The following is a 24,236-nucleotide window of genomic DNA, read 5'->3' as shown; positions in this document are numbered from 1 at the left end:
ACCCTTGTAAACTGAAAAGAACGGGATATGTCTAAAACACCCTTGTTCACTTACGATTCGGCTAAGGGCTTGTCCTTACGGAGTAACTGTGCAGCATCGTCTTTTGGGATCCTCCACCTCCAGATCTTCAGAGGCATTCCTTTTCTTCCCATGGGGAGAAGTGATATCAGCTTCTTCTTCCCCTTCGTCTTCGTAGGAGGGAGTTCCAGTCTCCCCGGACATAGCGTCTGGTGTACCTTTCAAGTGGAGGCCACCTTTGGCCTTTCTGCTCTCCTCCTGGGCCTCCCTCACCGGCACTTGATACGGTGTCGGGGCCAGCATCCTTGTCAACACAGGATCAGCTGAGTCTTTGGGGAGTGGAGCCGAACACCTAATTAGTTCCGCCTTCTTTATCCAGCCCTGATCAGAGACAGGTTGATCAGTATATTGTTACGGGATAATTAACTAAACTGTGTTCAGGAGTCGAGTGCTTACCGAGGTATCCGGATGGTTGCAGTCGAGGCCGATGTCCTCGGTTGTGTCCGGCCACTGTTTTCGGGTCCCAAAGAATAACTTCCACATCCCTCTATGCGTTGTGCCAAAGAAGTGCTGAAGGGTCCGTGGTCCTTCCGGATTGTGTTGGAAATATGCCCTAGAGGCAATAATAAAATGGTTATTATTATATTTCCTTGTTCATGATAATTGTCTATTGTTCATGCTATAATTGTGTTATCCGGAAATCGTAATACATGTGTGAACACATAGACCATAACATGTCCCTAGTGAGCCTCTAGTTGACTAGCTCGTTGATCAATAGATGGTTACGGTTTCCTGACCATGGACATTGGATGTCATTGATAACGGGATCACATCATTAGGAGAATGATGTGATGGACAAGACCCAATCCTAAGCATAGCACTAGATCGTGTAGTTCGTTTGCTGAAGCTTTTCTAATGTCAAGTATCATTTCCTTAGACCATGAGATCGTGCAACTCCCGGATACCATAGGAATGCTTTGGGTGTACCAAACATCACAACGTAACTGGGTGGCTATAAAGGTGCACTACAGGTATCTCCGAAAGTGTCTGTTGGGTTGGCACAGATCGAGACTGGGATTTGTCACTCCGTATGACGGAGAGGTATCTCTGGGCCCACTCGGTAATGCATCATCATGATGAGCTCAATGTGACCAAGTGATTGGTCACGGGATCATGCATTACGATACGAGTAAAGTGACTTGTCGGTAACGAGATTGAACGAGGTATTGGGATACCGACGATCGAATCTCGGGCAAGTAACGTACCGATTGACAAAGGGAATTGTATATGGGATTACTTGAATCCTCGACATCGTGGTTCATCCGATGAGATCATCGAGGAGCATGTGGGATCCAACATGGGTATCCAGATCCCGCTATTGGTTATTGACCGGAGAGTCGTCTCGGTCATGTCTGCGTGTCTCCCGAACCCGTAGGGTCTACACACTTAAGGTTCGGTGATGCTAGGGTTGTAGAGATATTAGTATGCGGTAACACGAAAGTTGTTTGGAGTCCCGGATGAGATCCCGGACATCACGAGGAGTTCCGGAATGGTCCGGAGGTAAAGATTTATATATAGGAAGTCCAGTTTCGGCCACCGAGAAAGTTTCGGGGGTCACCGGTATTGTACCGGGACCACCGGAAGGGTCCCGGGGGTCCACCGGGTGGGGCCACCTATCCCGGAGGGCCCCAAGGGCTGAAGTGGGAAGGGAACCAGCCCCTGGTGGGCTGGTGCGTCCCCCCATGGGCCTCCCCCTGCGCCTAGGGTTGGAAACCCTGGGGGTGGGGGGCGCCCCACCTGACTTGGGGGGCAAGTCCCCCCTTGGCCGCCCCCCCCCCCCCTTGAGATGGGATCTCCAGGGGCCGGCACCCCCCCAGGGCCCCTATATAAAGGGGGGAGGGAGGGCTGCGTACCCAAGCCCCTGGCGCCTCCCTCTCCCCCGTAACACCTCTCCCTCCCGCTGAGCTTGGCGAAGCCCTGACGAGATCCCCGCTGCTTCCACCACCACGCCGTCGTGCTGCTGGATCTCCATCAACCTCTCCTTCCCCCTTGCTGGATCAAGAAGGAGGAGACGTCTCTCCCAACCGTACGTGTGTTGAACGCGGAGGTGCCGTCCGTTCGGCGCTAGGATCATCGGTGATTTGGATCACGACGAGTACGACTCCATCAACCCCGTTCTCTTGAACGCTTCCGCTCGCCATCTACAAGGGTATGTAGATGCACTCCTTCCCTCTCATTGCTAGTAAACTCCATAGATTGATCTTGGTGATGCGTAGAAAATTTTAAATTTCTGCTACGATCCCCAACAGATTGAACTCCCACAGGCGGAGAGGCCATCGCTGGCACGGTAGGACCCGGCGGACTAGCATTACCTGGATCACATTGATGAGGCCGGTGTCCTTTTCAAGGAGACTCGGGATACGGCTTTGTAGCGTCTGCACTTCATCAATTGGTCCCCAGTCCAGCCCCTTGTTAATCCATGATGCGAGTCGTAACGGAGGGCCAGATCGGAACGCGGGTGTAGCTGCCCACTTGGTACCGCGGGGTTCAGTGATGTAAAACCACTCCCGCTGCCATATGTTGGAAGTTTCTGTGAAGGAGCCCTTTGGCCAAGGAGTATTGGCGAGCTTGCTCACCATAGCACCGCCACACTCCACTTGCTCCCCGTCGACTACTTTTGGTTTCACATTAAGGATCTTGAGCCATAAGCCAAAGTGTGGGGGAATGTGGAGAAAGGCCTCGCACATGACGATGAACGCCGAGATGTGAAGAAAGGAGTCCGGAGCTAGATCATGAAAATCTAGCCCATAATAAAACATGAGGCCACGAACGAAGGGGTGGAGAGCGAACCCTAGCCCCCGAAGGAAGTGGGAGATGAATACGACCCTCTCGCCGGATCTGGGTGTAGGAATAACCTGCCCCTTAGCAAGAAGCCTGTGGAGGATTTCCGCGGTCAGGTACCTTGCCGCTCGGAGCTTCGCGATATCCTCCTATGTGACAGAGGTGGCCACCCACCGGCCTTGGAGGCTGGGCCCGGACATGACTGGGAGGCTTGGATCGATTAAGTTGAAACCTGGGTGCTGGAGCTCGGGGTTGGGAAAGTTGAGGAAGAAAAAGACGGGTCTGTGCCCCTTTATAAAGGTGATGAATATCGAACGCCTCCTCATAAGCCTTGAAACTTGCATATTCCCAAGGAATCGTGCCAACAGAGCGGTTGGATTACCCACGCGCATATTGATGAAAATCCCGTAATAAGGGGACACGATCTCTGCTTCGACAAGACATGCTGATAAAACCGCATCTTGAAACATGGAGCGGAAGGCTAAAAACGGTTTGAAATAATGACCGGGCGGCGACGTGATGTCACGCTACAAAAGTTGTCAGTGGATTGGACTCGTGAAATATTTTTACTCTCTACGCGTGGGTGTGGTGTCTGTTTTACAGAGCCGGACACGTTCTCTGTGTTCGAGAGCTTCTTTGGAGTATTCGGAGGAGGAACCCGCCTTGCAATGCCGAAGACAATCTGCGCGCCGGACACATCGTCATTGAAGCCTGGTTCACGGGCTACTGAGGGAGTCCTGGATTAAGGGGTCCTCGGGCGTCCGGCCTATGTGACGTGGGCCGGACTGATGGGCCATGAAGATACAAGACAGAAGACTCTCTCCCGTGTCCGGATAGGACTCTCCTTTGCGTGGATGGCAAGCTTGGCGGTTGGATATGAAGATTCCTTTCTCTGTAACCGACTTTGTACAACCCTAGTCCCCTCCGGTGTCTATATAAATCGGAGGGGTTAGTCCGTAGGGCCGATCATAATCATACAGGCTAGACATCTAGGGTTTAGCCATTACAATCTCGTGGTAGATCAACTCTTGTAATCCTCATATTCATCAAGATCAATCAAGCAGGAAGTAGGGTATTACCTCCATTAAGAGGGCTCGAACCTGGGTAAACATCGTGTCCCCTGTCTCCTGTTACCATCGACCTTAGACGCACAGTTCGGGACCCCCTACTCGAGATCCGCCAGTTTTGACACCGACACTGGCTGCTCGCGCGCATCGCCGCCATGGGTCTGGAGTGAGCACTTTTGCGCATATTAGTGTAGGTGCTTAGGCAAATGCTTAGGTGCGTACGATGTGGTAGATGCATTGGAATGGAGTGGCGCCTTTATATGAGTGCAAACTGCGTTGCATTCACAGTGTGTTGCCTCTTTTCCCGGTCCTCCTCCCATTACTTCCCTCATGCATTCACATGATGCTAATTGAAGGAGGATGCATCATTGGCCGTTCAACATTTCGGGAACCGCTACCCTCTCCCTCATCTGCATTAAAGCTGTATCGGGAACTGCGCCGCCCGCTGTCAAATCGAATAGTACTGTGCCGGTCGCTGCACGCCAGGCTGGACACGCCTCCTCGCCTCCATCTATGCTTAATTACTGAATTTTAGTTGCAAAAATTAGATACTGCTAGTGATTTTTAGCTTCATATTTTGACAAATCGCAGTTACAAGGTTGACAAAAGGCAATGTTACTAGATCAACAAATGTCAATCTTTCCAGTTTGACAAATGGCAACATACCCAATATGACAGATGCAAATCTGACCAAATTGTTTGTAAGTGGTTGCACACGGGTCATCCAAAAGAACCATTTGCGTTCAAGAGATGCACAAATCCTGCTCTCACTTTGCATACGGGTGTTCTATCTAAAACGTTTGCGATCAAGAGCCATTAAAACCAAGACACATGGTGTCACATGAATGGTTAACAGAACGCACACGGTTTGAATTATACAAAAGTTTGAGATATTAAAGTGGCAGCTATTTTTTCAAAATGCCTTTGATGGCTGTTATTCGAGTGCGCCTTCTCTCAATGGACACGGAAAAATACCACAGCATGTCGGGTGCCATTCCATGATAGCATGCCAAGTTTCATGAATTTCAGACGAGTTTTGGATTTACTAGAATTTAAAAATAAAGTATCTCAACGTTTTGCTGGCAATCAACGGTGCCCTGGTGTTTGAAATTCATTCCCACTTCTTGCATTGGACCTAAGCCTGCACCCAAGGACAAAGCTTTGATTTTTCAACCAATTTATATGCACTGGAGCATGTGCATGTAGTTCAAATTTGAATTATGCACATATATGCATTGAAAACTCAGTTAATGCATAAAAATGTCCAAACGAACCCTGAAAAATCACAAAAATTGACACAACACTCCTGTTGTTCTATGTTGACAAGAGAAAATTATTGAAAGCAATAAGAGGCAAGGGATATCGTTTCGTCCCCAAAGGTGGGACGTTCCCTACCGAAACCATCATGCTTGCTGTGAGAAGCTCTGGTTTGTGAGAAGCATATACCCAAACCTGCACCAAATGGGACAAAAAATTTATCATGGCATGTTGATGCCGCTCCATGATAGCATGCCAAGTTTCATGAATTTCAGACGAGTTTTGGATTTACTAGAATTTAAAAACCAGGTATCTCAATGTTTGCGGCCGAGTGACGGTGGCAGGGTGTTTGACATTCATTCCCATTTCTTGCATGGGACCTAAGCATGCAACCAAGGACACATATCTGAATTTTCAACCAATTTATATGCATTAGAGCATGTGCATGTAGTTCAAATTTGAATTATGCACATGAATGCATTGAAAACTCAGTTAATGCATAAAAATGGCCAAACGAACCCCGAAAAATCCCAAAAATTGACACAACACTCCTGTTGTTCTATGTTGACACCAGGAAAAAAATTGAAATCGAGAAGAGGCAATGGATATCGTTTCGTCCCCAAAGGTAGGACGTTCCCTACCGAAACCATCAGGTTTGTTGTGAGAAACTCTGGTTTGTGAGAAGCATATCCCCAAACCTGCCCCAAATGGGACAAAAAATTTACCACGGCATGTTGATGCCACTCCATGATAGCATGCCAAGTTTCATGAATTTCTGACGAGTTTTGGATTTACTAGAATTTAAAATCCTGGTATCTCAATGTTTGCGGCCGGTGACGGTGGCAGGGTGTTTGACATTCATTCCCATTTCTTGCATGGGACCTAAGCATGCAACCATGGACACAGACTTGAATTTTCAACCAATTTATATGCATTAGAGCATGTGCCTGTTGTTCAAATTTGAATTATGCACATGAATGCAAAGAAAACTCAGTTAATGTATAAAAATGTCCAAGCGAACCCCGAAAAATCCCAAAAATTGACACAACACTCATGTTGTTCTATGTTGACACTAGGAAAAAAATTGAAATCGAGAAGAGGCAATGGATATCGTTTCGTCCAGAAAGGTGAAACGTTCCTACCGAAACCATCAGGCTTGTTGTGAGAAGCTCTGGTTTGTGAGAAGCATATCCCCAAACCTGCCCCAAATGGGACAAAAAATTTACCACGGCATGTTGATGCCGCTCCATGACAGCATGCCAAGTTTCATGAATTTCACACGAGCTTTGGATTTACTAGAATTTAAAAACCAGGTATCTCAATGTTTGCGGTCGAGTGACGGTGGCAGGGTGTTTGACATTCATTCCCATTTCTTGCATGGGAACTAAGCATGCAACCAAGGACACATATTTGAATTTTCAACTAATTTATATGCATTATAGCATGTGCATGTAGTTCAAATTTGAATTATGCACATGAATGCATAGAAAAATTAGTTAATGTATAAAAATGCCCAAGCGAACCCCGAAAATCCCAAAAATTGACACAACACTCCTGTTGTTCTATGTTGACACTAGGAAAAAATTTGAAATCGAGAAGACGCAACGGATATCGTTTCGTCCAGAAAGGTGAAACGTTCCCTACCGAAACCATCACACTTGTTGTGAGAAGCTCTGGTTTATAAGAAGCTTATACCCAAACCTGCCCCAAATGAGACAAAAAATTTACCACGGCATGTTGATGCCGCTCCATGATAGCATGCCAGGTTTCATGAATTTCGGACGACTTTTGGATTTACTAGAATTACAAAAGCAAGTACGTCAACGTTTGCCGGAGAGCCACGGTGCTGTGGTGTTCGAAATTCATCCCCATTTCTTGCATGGGACATAAGCATAAACCCATGGACACATATATGATTTTACAACCCATGTTGATGCACCGGAGCATGTGCATGTAGTTTAATTTTGAATTGTGCACCTAAAATGGCTAGAAAACCAATTTAATGTATAAAATGTCCAAACAAACCCTGAATAATTCCAATTCTTTTATGACACACATATAGTTGCATGTTCACTGCAGATAAAAGGTCTAGCAATTCAAGCACCGTCCATTGCCGCTGTGATCCCATTATGTAATTCAAATCAAGATGAAAAATCAAATAGATCCCACACAGTTTATTATAACCAACCGTGTGAGATGCAGCACAAAATATCTTGGAGCACCGTTGGAGTATATTACACAAACGGCTTACGCGAGAAGGTGCGACGGCTACAGTCCACAGCCCGCTCTGAATAAGGGACCGTGTCTGATGACACTTTGCACGCCAGTTTTTTCGCTGAAGCGATTCCAAATTTTCGGCTTCCATGGAAATATCTACCTCCCCGCCCCCGCCCCCTTACCAAAAGCCACATTCCCCTGTTTCCGCCTTCCTTTCCAAGTTGAAACCTTCACTCCTTGCTTGCAGCGTCGCCTCCTCGCCGGCGACCCTCCTTCACGCTGCTCGGCCTCGCCTATCCAGGCAGGTAATCCACACCCGACCCCCATCCTCCTCCTCCTTCCACATCCCACATGCCCCGACCGTCGGCGCGAGTGCGACACCTTCCACCCAAAACACCGACCCCTCCACCAAATAAGCATCGCTCTAAGCCATGGTGAACGCAGTATAGCCAGGATCTCAAGGAGCATTTGGCAGCGGAGAAGCAAATCTCGGCGGCACGCGCGGATGAGGTCATGATGCCATTCATGCCGACCCCCAGATCTTGGAGGAGTACCTCGCCGTCGAGGCCACCGTCGATGCCTCGCGCGCTGACGCCGCGACGCGGTTGGCTGCTTTAAACGACAGTTTGTGGCGTTTTCCCGAGGCCACCGTCTGTGCCTTCGACCAAGACTATGAGGTGTTTTCTCAGCGTGCACGTGCTTACCTCATCTCGAGAGCCAGCAGGTTGGTGCCCAGAGCGGCTCAGGCAACTCACCACTATGACGAGGGCACCCACGAAGCGGAGGCCTCGCCCTCTTCCATACCCAAGGAGCTAATCATCATCGATATCTCCGACAATGAGGAGTAGCTTGTCTTATTAGCTCACTATAAGGACCCATGTTCAGTTTGCTAACTACTGTCTTTCCTTAACAAATTCTAGTGAATTGTGCTATCTACTTTTACCATGCAATCTTCTGCTCTAGAGTATATGTTCTATATGTCGTGCAATGTGGTGTTCAGTTAACTTTTTGGTTCAATTCTACAAATGTGATGTTCAATTCTTCAGGGTGCAATTTTCCAAGTTGTCAAGCATGCTTGGTTTGGTTAACTATCCGATCTTCTATTAGGAGTATGTTATATTATGCAATGTGGTGCTCAGTTAATGTTTGGTTCATTTGTTGTGTTGTTTAGTTAACTGTTTGGTTCAATTCTGCAATGCGATGTTCAATTGTTGTGGGTGCATTCTGTTATTGTATACCATGTGAGAAATAAATCGAATTTGGTTGTACTAAATACATGAGAAACAAATACAATTGCTATATTTCCAAGTTGTTAAGCATGCTTGGTTTGGTTAACTGTCTGATCTTCTATTATGAGTATGTTATATTGTGCAATGTGGTGCTCAGTTAACGTTTGGTTCATTTCTTCTGGTGTTTAGTTAACTTCTTGGTTCATGTTGTGGCTACATTCTGTTATTGTATACCATGTGAGAAATAAATCGAATTTGGCTGTACTAAATACATGAGAAACAAATACAATTGCTATATTTCCAAGTTGTTAAGCATGCTTGGTTTGGTTAACTGTCTGATCTTCTATTAGGAGTATGTTATATTGTGCAATGTGGTGCTCAGTTAACGTTTGGTTCATTTCTTCTGGTGTTTAGTTAACTGCTTGGTTCAATTATGCAGTGCGATGTTCAATTGTTGTGGCTGCATTCTGTTATTGTATACCATGTGAGGAATAAATCAAATTTGGCTACACTTAATACATGAGAAACATATACAAGTGCTATATTTCCTAGTTCTTAATCATGCTTGGTTTGGATAAATTGGTTTTCCATGTGGCTTGAATTAATCTGATGAATCTGCAATGTGCTTATTTATCATCAACATATTTTATTGATAGCATGCGAACCCTTACTTAACCTGATAACTAACTACCTTATATGTGTTGCGGGGAAACAATGGGAAGCACTGAGGTTTACAAGATGGTACTACCTATTATACCTTGCCTTTTTTATTCCTTTGCCCCATTTCCAATATACAGAACATATTTATGCACATCCTTGTTTTCAGGCCTTTCCAAAGCAGTTCACTGATGATTACCTCTCAAACCACCTCTGTGGTCAGGAGGCGCGGAAAGTCTTTATACAACACCCATGGTTCAATATTGAAGTGTTCCTGAAGAGGTCGAAGGATGGACGGTCAATCATCCACATGCACTGGCCTAAAGTTGCAAAGACCTTCAACATGAATGAAGGCTCAATATTCGCCTTCTGCTTCAGCAGTTTTCCAGATGAGATGCATCTGTCTATGTATCATTTATGATGCTAATTTCGAATGGTTCTAGATGTTGCATGTGAAACTTGCTGCTGGTGCAGTTGTGTAATGGGGTAGCTGAGTGCTGAAGCTATATCATGTTGTACTCAGATGTATTTCAATTATGAAATCCTGATTCCTTAATATGGAAATGAAATACATTATGTGCTTAATATGAATGTCAATTAGATTAGTAAATAGATTATTAATAATAGGGCAATTAGCCTGCTAATTGGGTTTTCCTATTGCAAACAGTTATTGAGAAAACATCGTGGGCGATGACCTCAGGCAACGCACACAGTTTCTAGGAATAAACCGTGTTGGAATAATGAACAATCACACACAACATTCTCTTGAAAACTGTTTGCGTTATGCCACCTTTCGCAAACGTTATCCTTGGAGTGACTGTGTGGGATGTATATACGAATAGAAAAGTTTAGCGGGGACTGACTGTGTGGGATGTACTTACGACCGGAAATGATTTCGCCTGTATAATTGTATTTTTTAGCACTACTATACGTATAACCGTATTTGTTCGCTCGCTGGTTGCACACGACCTCATTTTGCCGAGCGTGTGTGCCAGGAGGGCATATCCCCAACGATTTCTGGGTCGTGTGGGAAGGAGCCCCTATCGCTGTCACCCACTAGGTGATGGTTCCGAACGCCGTCGCGGAAAGGGGTTAAAAACCATTTGTATAGCACCGATGCGTACCAGTGTTTATTAGATATGGTGCGTTCTATGATGTCTCTTACTGATTTACCACTATCGTTTTGGGGTTATGCATTAGAGACAACTGCATTCACATTAAATAGGGCACCATCTAAATCCGTTGAGACGACATCGTATGTACTGTGGTTTGGCAAGAAACCTAAGCTGTTGTTTCTTAAAGTTTGGGGTTGTGACACTTATGTCAAAAGGCTTCAGCCTGATAAGCTCGAACCCAAATCATATAAGTGCGTCTTCATAGGATACCCTAAGGAAACAATTGGGTACACCTTCTACCATAGATGCGAAGGCAAAATCTTTGTTGCCAAGAATGGAACCTTTCTAGAGAAGGAGTTTCTCTCGAAAGAAGTGAGTGGGAGGAAAGTAGAACTTGATGAGGTAATCGTACCTTCTCTCGAATTGGAAAGTAGCACATCAGAGAAATCCGTTCCCATGATGCCTACACCAACTAGAGAGGAAGCAAATGATAATGATCATGAAACTTCAAATCAAGTTGCTACTGAACCTCATAGGTCAACCATAGCACGATCTGCACCAGAGTGGTACGGTAATCCTGTTATGGAAGTCATGTTATTAGACCAAGGCGAACCTATGAACTATGAAGAAGCTATGATGAGTCCAGGTTCCGACAGATGGCTTGAGGCCATGAAATCTAAGATAGGATCCATGTATGAGAACAAAGTGTGAACTTTGGTGGACTTGCCCGATGATCGGCAAGCCATAGATAATAAATGGATCTTCAAGAAGAAGACTGACGCTGTGTAACACCCCGGTAGTTAAGCTACAGTGACCTCACACTAATGGTGCCATGTCATCAAGATTAGCTTAGCCAAATTGCCCCTTGATAAAAATCAAAGCCAATTTCAAATTTAAAATAAAGTCAAATACATTTTTCTTCAAACTGTAAAACTAAAATGTTCCCACTATTCTATAAATTCCGCTGATCATTGTTGTGATGTAGCCAACATCATTTGACTCACCAGTTAATCCCTAATAAAATATAAAGTGGTCTGACAGCAACAAAAATAAACGTTTTGAAATAAACAAATGTTTATGTAGTTCTAATTGACTTGAAATGTTGTGGGCCTCTCCAAAATAATAACTAATATTTATGTGACAAGTTTCATAGTCAACTAAATTTATTTGGTATGAAATTTAAATGCAAAACAGTGATTGAAATGTTTGACAGAAAAAGAGGTAAGAAAAAAGGCCGAGGGAACTATTATGCACTCGGCCTACTCCTACAGTACAAGGCCCAGCCCACAACCAGCCATCCCCTACCTTGCTACAGAGAAGAGATCGTGGCGGCCATCCAGGCTGCCATGGCCAACGATGGCGCCGTGTCGGCCATCCCCCGGCTCTCTTGGGCTATAAGACCAACCCCCGCGACCCCGAGACAAACCCTAGCCCCTTTCCCCCCACTCCCCGCGTCGTTGCTCTCTCCCCCACACACACCCAACGCCACCATCGTCGCGTCGATCCCGCGGCCACCGGCCTCCCTTGGTCGCGCCAAGATGTCCAGAAGCATCCTCCTCCTCGTCTCCTTCGTCCTCGAACAGTGAATCAAGCCGGGAAGGCCCGTACGCTCGCCATCGAGCTCGTCGTCACTGCGTACATCATCGTCACCGCCGTCGATGGCCGCCACTTCGACCGTCCCCGGCCCCACCGACCATTGCACCGTGACCGCTGTGAGCACCCGCATCGAACCCCTCTTGCCTTGTCCCTGAATTCGAGCTCGAGCATGTTCCTCTGCAACCACCATAGCTTGTCGTCCATCATGTCCGTCGAACCCGATGTTGCCGTGCTGCCCAGACCTCGGCAGTGATGCGCACGAGCTCCTGGAGCTCGCAGGAGGCCATAGCGCTCTTTGTTCTTCCCGCTAGTGCATCGTAGCACCGTTGCCGCTTGTATCCAAGTCGCCGCCGCCCCTGTAGCTCGTCCCGTGCATGACGTGGCTGCACCCTTGCGACGCCCGCGTGTGTGCGTGCCGCGCCTTGGCCGCGCCCGTGCGCGTCATGCCTGCTATTCGCGCCGCTGCTGCCTTGCTTCCTGCTGCTTGCCGCTGCTGATTCATCTTACTGCCGCTGCTGCTTGATGCTTCTGCCGCCGCCGCTGCTGCCTTTAATTTGCTGCTCCTGCACGTGCTACTTCCCCTGCAGCTGCTCCTTAGCCGCCACTACTGCTGGCGTGGCTGCCTGCTGCTGCACGCTGGCCGGCACCCATGCGCTGCACTGCCCACTGCTGCTTCTACTATGCCGCCGCTGCTGCTCTTATTTCTGTTGCCTGATGCCTGCTTAGCCACTGCCCCGTTGCTTTTGTTCCGCAACTCCGCCGGCGAGTCCGGTCCGAGGTTGCGGAGCGGGAGCGAGCGTCGTAGACGAAGTAGTCGAAGTAGTCGAAGTATGCGAAAGTAAAAGTGACACAGGGAGATGGAGGAGACCAGCTTTATTAATCAATGATCAGGTGTTACAATGATGGCTCCTCGTTGCTTTATATAGGGGGTAGGTGGACAAGGGATAAGTACCCACTTAACAAAAGAGGAGAAACGGGAGGGGCCGGCCCGTGCGTTTTGCACGCGGCCGCCGCCACCCCTCCGGGCTGACCCGGTTTCTCAACACTCCCCCTTGGGTAATTATCCGTATATCCATGCCTCAAAACTCCGAAAAACCCAGTGGGAAAAAGTGGAGAAAGAGCACACAGTATACGTTGTTGTATTGCACGAATTGCCTCGTCAAAAACCTCGTGTGAGAAACATCAGGAAAACTCACTCAAGGGAAAAAGAGTACAATCCACTCAACCATCAAGTTGAGTACTCGATCATCAGGATTGAGATTTTAGCGACGAGTTTGTGAAGTTTCTCCCCCTGAACCTTGCATCTCTCTAAGTCTCATCATACCGATTCCACGCACACACCTCTCTAAGGTTGATGCCGGTAATGATTTAGTGAACATATCAGCAAGATTGTCACAGGACTTAGTATGCAAAACTCTCACCTCGTTCAACTGTTGCAGCTCATGCGCATAGAAGAACTTGGGACTAATATGCTTTGTGAGGTTACTCTTCACATAACCCATCTGGACTTGTGCAACACAAGCAGCATTATCTTCATAGATAATGGTAGGGGTTTGTACGGTGTTCAGCCCACATGTCTGCTGAATGTGGCCGATCATCCGCCGAAGCGATACACACTCTTTTGACGCTTCGAATAGTGCCATGATTTCCGAGTGGTTCGTGGAAGTCGACACAAGTGTTTGCTTGGACGATTTCCAGGAAAACGCAGTTCCACCACAAAGGAAAACATAGCCAGTCTGCGATTTGCAATCATGCGGGTCCGACAGGTACCCAGCATCGGCATAGCCTATAATAGATAGGTCTTGATTCCTCTTATAAAATAAACCAAGATCTTTGGTCCCTTGCAGGTAACGGAAGACGTCCTTGACACCTTTCCAATGTCTTTTGGTAGGTTCAGAACTGTACCGAGCAAGCAAACTGACGGCGAACGCAATGTCTGCCGTGTACAATTTGCGAGGTACATGAGTGCTCCAACTGCACTCAGGTAAGGAATCTCTGGTCCCAGAGTTTCCTCCCCCTCTTCCTTTGGCCTGAACGGGTCCTTGTCTGGCTGTAAAGATCTTCCGACCATCGGGGTCTTAGAAGGATATGCCTTATCAAATCCAAATCTTTCCAACACCTTCTGGGTGTAGGCCGACTGGTGCACTAGAATCCCATCAGGGGAATGTTCAAGTTGCAGACCTAGACAGAACTTGGTTTTACCCAAATCCTTCATCTCGAATTCCGACATCAGGTAGGAACTCGCTTCCTCAATATCCTCAGGTGTACCGATTATGTTTAAATCGTCCACGTACACCGAGATTATACAGAATCCATCTTGGGATCGCCGTATAAAAACACATGGGCAATCTTTATTGCTCGTGTAGCCCTTCTCATGAAGGAAATCACTTAAGCGATTGTACCACATTCTACCGGACTGTCTGAGTCCGTACAGTGCCTTTTGAAGTTGAACACTGTATAGACCCCTATTTGCTCTATCATGGTTCGGAACAGGGATACCTTCTGGAACCTTCATGTATATGTTCGAATCCAAGTTACCATATAGGTAAGCAGTGACAACATCCATTAGTTTCATTTTCAAGCCCATGTTTACTGCCATCGAAATCAAGTATCTAAAGGTAACTCCATCCATGACTGGGGAATAAGTCTCCTCAAAATCGACACCTGGTCGTTGAGTGAACCCTTGAGCAACGAGCCTTGCTTTGTACCGTACTACCTTATTATTTTCATCTCTCTTTCGAACAAAAACCCACCTATGGCCAACAGGGCGAATGTGGGGAGGAGTTCGACAAACTGGTCCGAACACCTTCCTTTTGTTGAGAGATAATAATTCGGCAGTAATTGCCTGCTGCCAATCTTTCCAATCCAACCTTTTCTTGCAATCAGCGAGCGTGTTAGGCTCAGGGTCAAGATCTATGATTGAGGCAATTTTCGTAGCAAAGTTGATGTCGACAATCACCGTTGCTCGGTTCAGGGACTCCCCCGTATCAATATAATTTATGGCCATTTCGTCATGGAGCGCATCAGGCGCAAACACTTGCTCTACCAAATTTCCCATTATGGGAGCAAGGTCCTTTAGATTTCCCGCGCCGATGTGTGCGCTCACATCTCCGCTGGGTGTTTCCCCTATGGGAAAGTTTAAGTCCGGAATTTCGTGCACTGAATTTTCCGTACTTGTGCCAGGTCTCGACTGGCTCCCCGTTTCAATTTGGGGTACTTTGGTGACAGGCTGTGATAAATCTCTCTTATCCTTTTTCGTCGGGCGTCCCCGAGTACTTGGGATTTGAGAAGCCGGATTTCTCGTCCTTTTAGGCCTTTGGACGGGAGCGGGCATACCATCATTTTTCTTCGGTATTTCAACCCTTTCCGGTGCATTGCGCGCGTGCACATGCGATTTTGTCACAGTCTTTAAGTCACTAAAGTGGTCGGGCAGTTGATTTGCTAAAGACTGCAAATCTATTATCTTTTGGACTTCTCTCTCAGTCTCAGCAGTGCGCGGGTCATGAGCGTGGATCCCCGTGGCTTGCCACGTGATTTCTCGACTTTTAGCATCAAGGGGTTGATTCTCTCCCCCTAAAGTCGGGAAAAGATCCTCGTCAAAAATGCAATCAGCAAAACGAGCCGTGTGACAGTCTCCTGTCATGGGGTCCAGATACCTGATTATGGACACAGTCTCATAACCAACGTATATCCCCGACTTACGGAGCGGGCCCATCGCCGATCGCTGAGGGGGTGGTATTGGTACATATACCTGGCAACCGAACCTACGAAGATGGGAAATCTTCGGTGCCGACCCTTGCGCAAGTTGAACAGGAGAGTGGATGTTGTAGGCCGACGGTCGAAAGTTGATGAGATTAGCCGCGTGTAACACCGCGTGGCCCCAACATGTAGTTGGTAAATTACAACCCTGAAGGAGCGGTCGGGCAATGAATTTAATTCTTTTAATCAATGCCTCGGCAAGTCCATTTTGTGTATGAACATGTGGTACCGAGTGCTCAACTTTGATTCCCATTGCCATGCAATAATCATCGAACGCCTTTGAAGTAAATTCTCCGGCGTTGTCCATTCGAATAGACTTTATACGATAATCCGGGAAATTATTCCGCATTTGGATGATCTGTGAGATCAATTTTGCAAAGGCATGGTTCCTTGTTGACAGCAGGCAAACATTGGACCATTTAGAGGAAGCATCAATGAGCACCATGAAGTACCGAAACGGCCCCGTGAGGGGCTGAATTGGACCGCATATGTCCCCTTGGATACGTTCCAAGAACGCGGGGATTTCATCCCTCACCTTGAGGGGTGATGGCCTAATGACTAACTTCCCCTTAGCGCATGCGGAGCACACGAAATCATCAGGATTCGGGAAGTTCTTCACGTTAACATTATGGCCATGCGAGTTGTTAATTATATTTCTCATCATCCTAAGTCCGGGGTGGCCTAACCTATCGTGCCAGAGGCAGAAGAGTTCAGAGCTTCTAAAGACGGTCTTGAGGGTAGTGTACACGGGCGGTGCTACTATCTTAGTGTAGTATAGCCCTGTGTCAAACGAAGGAAGCCTTTCGATAACATGTTTACCACCTTCATCCCGCTTTGTGATGAGTAGGCATTCCTTGTCGTTTTCATCATCGGTCTCAACATGGAAACCATTAGCGCGGATGTCTCTAAAGCTCAATAGAGTACGAGTCGCTCCGGGTACAACAACGCATCATTAATGAGCAAAGTTGTTCCCATGGGGAGTATAATAGTGGCTCGTCCGGAGCCAACTATGTGAGAACCGCAGCCGGCGATTGTCATAATACTTCCCAGAGATTTTTTAATGGACTCAAAGTACTTAGTTTCTCGTAAAATGGTATGAGTGGTGGCGCTATCGGCAAGGCACGTTTCCTCCATTCGGGCGCCACACGCGTTCTAAAATATGACATCTAATTAATGTAATGAGGAAGAAAATACATTAAAAATAAATGCACACATCTCAGAACATAACATGCTATCATGTATAAATAATGGAATAAATGAATAAATGTCATCCAATCGCCAAAGTAAAGAATAAGTTTATGCTCTCATAGAGCTTACAACCAAATCGAATTTATTCAATTTTATTGTATCAAAGCACGGAATCGTGATAACCAAAGAGGTATGCTAAGTGGACTCGGTGAAGAAGCCATTCACTTCCGCCGCAATCTCCATACTAGTGAGCTGATCCTCCTCAGAAATTATCTTGGAGGCAGCATCAATGTCTAGTGGCGGCGCTGCCGAGGCGGCCATGTGGTCAACCTCCATGGCGACGTGGGCCTCGGTAGAGACCGCCAAAGCTGCCGCGATGGGCACCACGGGGGTCGCCTCTATAGGCGCAGCAGGGGGAGTAGCAATCATCACGGGTGCCGCCATGGGCGCCGGTGGAGCTCCCTCCTGAACCAAGGCGAGGTGCGTCTCACGCGCCTTCCGAGCCTTATATGCATCAACGACCTCCTGTGGTGCGCGGCACTGGCGGGAGAAATGCTCCACCGAGCCACAACGGAAGCAGTCCTGAGGCCTTTGCCCTCCCTTGCCCGGCTTGTTCTGCTTAGCCGGGGCGGGGGGGTGAGGGCCCTTCTTCTTGCCCTTCCGGCCCCTCTTCTTCTGTTGAGGCTTGCGGACTTTGAGAGCGTTCACCTCCTGGCGAGAACTCCCCCCAAGTGGTTGCGCGACAAAGTTCTTTTTGAGAACCTCGTCTTGCGCCTCCGCCACCTGGAGGACGTCAATCAACTCTGAATACCTCGTGTAGTTCCCCTGGCGGTAGTTCCGTGAGGACTGGACCGCGTCGGGGTGGAAAGTGGATAGGGTTTTCTCAATCTTCTGGGAGTCGGTAATCTCAGTACCACACAACCGAAGAGTCGTACAAATCCGGTGCAGAGCCGAATTGTACTCCCCAACCGTCTTGAAGTCCGCAAACCTCAGACGGATCCACTCTGCCTCTGCACGTGGCTTCACAGTGTACTTCAGCCGCTCGAACCGCTGCTTGAGAGCGGTCCAAAGGCCAGAAGCACTGCGCTCAGCCATATACTCATCTTTCAGAGTAGGTGACAGGTGATGACGGAGAAAGTGCAGAGCCTGCGCATTCTCAGTCTCGAACTTGGGATCAGTGACGGCCAGCTGGGCCCCCTTACCGATCGCCCTCAGGAGGGTTTTGCCCTGGAGAAAGATCTCGCAGTCCGAGGACCATGACAGGTAGTTCAGCCCTATCTGGGCCAACTCAGGAAACTCCTTGTGGGCAATTCCGGCCATCTGCGATTTATGCAAAAATCATGAGATTACAGCAGGTAATCTTTTGCACAAAGCGATGTTGATAAACTTATTCAATAAAATGACGTTCCAATATTTAAAACATGCTATTATATGACTTACTAAATGATTAAGAGTGCTAAACAATTAATCTACAGCAGTAAAATCATACAATAATATCATGTTACAAAAGATAGCATGTTAAGCGCATCTAGTATGTGAAAACTAGCCCAAAAATTGAATTCCCGAGGTATTTTTAAGCCCAAATACGCATTTTCAGCGAAAACAGACAGATCCAGGGGTTTCTACGCGAAATATTACAGCAGGAATAAACTACGCGTAAAAACTGAAAAATACAGGGGCTAAACCGCAATTTTACGCCACAGCCGGCGCCCCTCCTTTTTTTTAATCCCCATGGCGCGCGGCCCATCTAGGCCCAGCAGCCAGTGCCGTCGCTTTTTTTTAGAGGAGGCATCCCCTCAACCGGGGCCCATCCGGCCCAGGAGCCAGCGGGCCGGCCCATGCGCGGCGCTGCCTCCTGCACGCAAACGGCGCTAGGGTTTCCCCTGGCAGCCGAGCGGCGGCGGCGGCTCGCACGCGGGCGCGGCGGCGGCTCACACGCGGGCGCGGCCGAGGCTGGCCAGGGCCGGGCGAGGCGACGGCCACTGGCGTGGCGCGGCCACGGCGCGAGGCGCGAGGCCACGGCGCGGGGCGCGGCCACGGCGCGGGGCGCGGCCACGGCGCGAGGCGCGGCCACGGCGCGGCGCTCGGCCACTGGACGGGGCGCGGCCACGGCCGGCGGCTGCGGCGGCGGCGGCCACAGCACGCGGCGGCCATCGGGGCGCGCGGCCATGGCGCGGCGGCGCGGCTCGGCCCCGGCGCGGCGCGGCCGGAGCAGCACGGCCAGCGTGGCGCGGCTACGGCCACGGGCGCGCGGTGTGCTGCCACGGCGACGGCCAGAACGGCAGTGCCGGCGACCAGCGGGGCGGCGCGTGCAGCGGGCACGCGAGCGCGGCGACGGCAGTCGAGCGCTTGGCGACGGGGACGTCGTCATCTGCCTCGGGATGGCAAGATCGTGCGTCTTCGGGGCGTCACGACGCGTGTACGTCGGGTACAACGCGGCGGTACCGTGATCATCGGGATCACGATCTGTACCGACTCCCCTATAGTGTAGTCAACAAGTCTCTCGTGATCCAAAAACATCGACATTGGTCGGCGACGTGTTCGTCCGCTCGGTTTTTGGGAGAGAAATCCACACCATAGGTAGATGTATCCGAAAAATAATCTAATCGCAAAAACGGAATCGTAGTAACGAGAGAAATCCATTTTTGCAAAGAGTGGGGATCGGATCTTATACCTCCGCGGGATCGACGAAAGCCTGCGTGATGCAGGCTTGACGCAGGCTTGATGGAGAGTTGATGGAGCGAAGCGTGCTGATAACGTGTTCCGCAACTCCGCCGGCGAGTCCGGTCCGAGGTTGCGGAGCGGGAGCGAGCGTCGTAGACGAAGTAGTCGAAGTAGTCGAAGTATGCGAAAGTAAAAGTGACACAGGGAGATGGAGGAGACCAGCTTTATTAATCAATGATCAGGTGTTACAATGATGGCTCCTCGTTGCTTTATATAGGGGGTAGGTGGACAAGGGATAAGTACCCACTTAACAAAAGAGGAGAAACGGGAGGGGCCGGCCCGTGCGTTTTGCACGCGGCCGCCGCCACCCCTCCGGGCTGACCCGGTTTCTCAACAGCTTTGTTGCTTCTGCCAATGGAGGCCGACCCTTGTTTAGATTTAGTTATAGGGTTAGTTGGTATTTACTTAGTGCTAATTTAGCCTAAGCAAATGACGTGTGGGATCACCCATGTTAATAACCATTTTATTAAACTAAAGGCAATGACACGCGGGACCCAGTTGCACTATTCAACAGTTGACTAGTCCATCTTTGACTGGATCAATCCAACCCCCTGACCCCACCTGTAATAGACCCTGGCTAGAGAAGTACTAGGTGACAAAAGTTATTCTTATTTTCTTTTTCGAATTCAATTAATTTCAGAAAAACATTAAAACTTAGGAAATTCATAGTAATTAAACCGTAACTCCGATGAAAATGTTTTCTACATGAAAGTTGCTCAGAAAAACGAGATGAATCTGAATACAAGGTCCATTCATCTATTAGATGCCCCTAACTAGCTGAACATAGAACATTCCCCCTCCGATCATCTGTCTGACACAGGTCCGGAACCGGGAAAACATTCCCGGTTGTTTTCCCCATTCAACTATATCGTGTAGCCATACGTTAGGTCACACCCGGCACATCATATTGCCATGTTATGCTTTGTGTTGCTTTGATTGCTCTATTATTTATTTGTGTTCCCCCTCCGTTACTTCTTTCCGGTAGACCTCGAGATCGCCGCCGATACCCCCGTGATCGACTACATCGACGATGACCCCTCCTTCTTGCCAGAGCAACCAGGCAAGTCCCCCCTTTGATCATCCCGATATCGCCCATTCGATTCTATCATGCTTGCATTAGATTTTGCTACTGTTATTGTTTGCTCCTATTCTGATGCATAGCATGCTTTTGTAACCTGCTCATTGTACCCTGCCTGCTTATCCTAAAACTGCTTAGTATAGGTTGGTTAGTGATCCATTAGTGACCCCCACCTTGTCCTTGTTGCCCCTGCTTCATCATTGAAGACACGATCAACGGGATCGAAGACCAGGCCCCGGCACCGCACATCACTTTCCCCTTAGTTGCTCGACACTACTGGGTTACTATCGAGTGCCGAGGGTGAGACCTCTACAGCACTTCTGATGTTAACCCTGTAGTGTAGCTATTCGGTCGTGGTCATCGAGGGTGATTCCGCCTTAACCACTTCCGATACGACTCTGTCGTGCAACCCCTCAAGTGTGAACCTCGGGGTGATTCCTCTTACGTTCACCTTGATGATTACATCAAGTGGAATCCGTCAAGGGTGATTCCTCAGGTTTTCCTCTTGGTGTTAGACACACGGTTACCATGGTTACTATGACTTTACACTGAACCATGTTACTAAAGACGGGTCGACCCTGAGGGGTACCCGCGCGAGCTTAATTGCGAGTGATGTGGAGTCGGGTTGACCTGGAAGGTGCCCGCGAGATAATTACGAGGCATGGCCGGCATTCCTAGCCCTTGCCGCAAGTCCTCGAGACGGGGCAACGGGGTCACATCTTTCGTGAGTCTCTGCTTGTTACCGCGCGTTCCTAATCCACTACGATTTGGATATTTGATCCGAGGGGCTTCTGGCCTGATAGCACTAACCATCACGTGGGCATAGTATGGGCGTTCTGCGTCGTATGCATCAGCCGAAGCTTAATAGACATCATGCGACTGAGCGGCGCGCGCCGGGTTGGACTGGTAAGCTCCCGCCTTTTTTAAGGAGGTAGCTAGGTCTGCTCACCGGCCGCCGACGCAACGTGCAGGAGTTCCCGGGGCGATGGCCCATGACCCCTGGGGGCATAGGATTAGTCCGGCGTGCTTGACCTCTCTATTAAGCCTAGGTCGGGTTGCGGCGTATTGTTTGGCCGAGGCCGGGCATGACCCAGGAAAGTGTGTCCGGCCGGAGTTAATCGAGCATGGTGGGTAAGTTGGTGCACCCTTGCAGGGAAGAAAACATCTATCGATAGCCTGTCCTACGGTAAAGGACACTTGGAGTTGTATCCCGATCGATACAACTAGAACTAGATACTTGTGATGAGAAATGGATTGTGATGATAACTGGATAGTATGGCTCTGGGATTGCTTTCTCGCAGGGAGTCGAGAAAGGATCTCTGGCCGAGGTTGATAACACTACTACTACTTTACTTTATGCTACTCTACTCCCTCCTGTTGCTGCAAGATGGTGGTTTCCAGAAGATGCTAGTCTTCGATAGGACTAGGCCTTCTCTCTATTATGGCATTTCTGCAGCCCAGTCCACATATACAGCCTTTCTTTGATAATGTTGCATATGTAGTGTAGATCCTTGCTTGCGAGTACTTTGGATGAGTACTCACGGTTGCTTTGCTCCCCCTTTTCCCCCCTTTTCCATTCTTCTCGGATGTCGCAACCAGATGGTGGAGCCCAGGATCCAGACGCCACCTTCGACGACAACTGCTACTACACTGAGGGTGCCTACCACTACGTGGAGGCCGCCGATGACCAGGAGTAGTTAGGAGGCTCCCAGGCAGGAGGCCTTGCCTTTTCGATCGATGTTGCTTTTGTGCTAGCCTTCTTAAGGCAAACTTGTCTAACTCATGTCTGTACTCAGATATTGTTGCTTCCACTGACTCTTGTGTTTTCGAGCTTGTGTATTCGAGCCCTCGAGGCCCCTGGCTTGTAATATAAAGCTTGTATTATTTTAATTTGTGTCTAGAGTTGTGTTGTGATATCTTCCCGTGAGTTCTTGATCTTGATCGTACACATTTGCGTGTATGATTAGTGTACGATTGAATCGAGGGCGTCACACGCTGATGGTAATGTTACTGTCTATAAAGCTCGACTTGTCGTAAAAGGTTATCGACAAGTTCAAGGGGTTGACTACGATGAGACTTTCTCACCCGTAGCGATGCTTAAGTCCGCCCGAATCATGTTAGCAATTGCCGCATTTTATGATTATGAAATCTGTCAAATGGATGTCAAAACTGCATTCCTTAATGGATTTCTTAAACAAGAGTTGTATATGATGCAACCAAAAGGTTTTGTCAATCCTAAAGGTGCTAACAAAGTGCGCAAACTCCAGCGATCCATCTATGGACTAGTGCAAGCATCTCGGAGTTGGAATATACGCTTTGATAAGGTGATCAAAGCATATGGTTTTATACATACTTTCGGTGAAGCCTATATTTACAAGAAAGTGAGTTGGAGCTCTATAGCATTTCTGTTATCATGTGTGGATGACATATTGTTGATCGAAAATGATATAGAATTTCTGGATAGCATAAAAGGATACTTGAATAAGAATTTTTCAATGAAATACCTCGGTGAAGTTGCTTATATATTGGGCATCAAGGTCTATAGAGATAGATCAAGACGCTTGATAGGACTTTCACAAAGCACATGCCTTGATAAAGTTTTGAAGAAGTTCAAAATGGATCAGTCAAAGAAAGGGTTCTTGCCTGTGTTACAAGGTGTGAAGTTGGGTAAGACTCAAAACCCGACCACGATAGAATATAGAGAGAGAATGAAAGTCATTCCCTATGCCTTAGTCATAGGATCTATAAAGTATGCCATGTTGTGTACCAGACCTTTTGTGTGCCTTGCCATGAGTTTGTAAAGGGGGTACAATAGTGATCCAGGAGTAGATCACTGGACAGCGGTCAAAATTATCCTTTTAGGTACCTAAAGAGGACTAAGGAAATGTTTCTCGATTATGGAGGTGATAAAGAGTTTGTCGTAAAGAGTTACGTCGCTTCAAGCTTTGACACCGATCCGGATGACTCTGAGTCTCGATCTAGATACATATTGATAGTGGGAGCAATTAGTTAGAGTAGCTCCATGCAGAGCATTGTAGACATAGAAATTTGCAAAATACATATGGATCTGAATGTGACAAACCCGTTGACTAAACCTCTCTCAAAAGCAAAACATGATCACACCTTAGTACTCTTTGGGTGTTAATCACATCGCGATGTGAACTAGATTATTGACTCTACTAAACTCTTTGGGTGTTGGTCACATGGTGATGTGAACTATGGGTGTTAAATCACATGGTTATGTGAACTAGATTATTGACTCTAGTGCAACTGGGAGACTGATGGAAATATGCCCTAGAGGCAATAATAAAATGGTTATTATTATATTTCCTAAATCATGATAAAGGTTTATTATTCATGCTAAAATTATATTGATTGAAACTTAAATACATGTGTGAATACATAAACAAATAATGTGTCCCTAGTATGCCTCTACTAGACTAGCTCGTTGATCAAAGATGGTTATGTTTCCTAACCATGGACATGTGCT

General features: G+C 47.9%; 1 long non-coding RNA gene across 1 annotated transcript; it reads left to right on the top strand.

Annotated features, from left to right (window-relative positions):
* The first annotated feature begins 11,814 nt into the window (after nucleotides 1-11,814).
* LOC141042276 (uncharacterized) lies at nucleotides 11,815-22,662 on the top strand. The gene is made up of 3 exons (XR_012204310.1): nucleotides 11,815-12,113; nucleotides 20,654-20,728; nucleotides 22,346-22,662. It is a non-coding gene; the product is annotated as an uncharacterized lncRNA (long non-coding RNA).
* The last annotated feature ends 1,574 nt before the right edge of the window (nucleotides 22,663-24,236 follow it).

This window comes from Aegilops tauschii, chromosome 3 (assembly GCF_002575655.3).
Source record: "Aegilops tauschii subsp. strangulata cultivar AL8/78 chromosome 3, Aet v6.0, whole genome shotgun sequence".
NCBI lineage: Eukaryota > Viridiplantae > Streptophyta > Magnoliopsida > Poales > Poaceae > Aegilops > Aegilops tauschii.
Note: the sequence above shows the minus strand (reverse complement) of the source record. Positions and strands in the feature narration are given on the sequence as shown.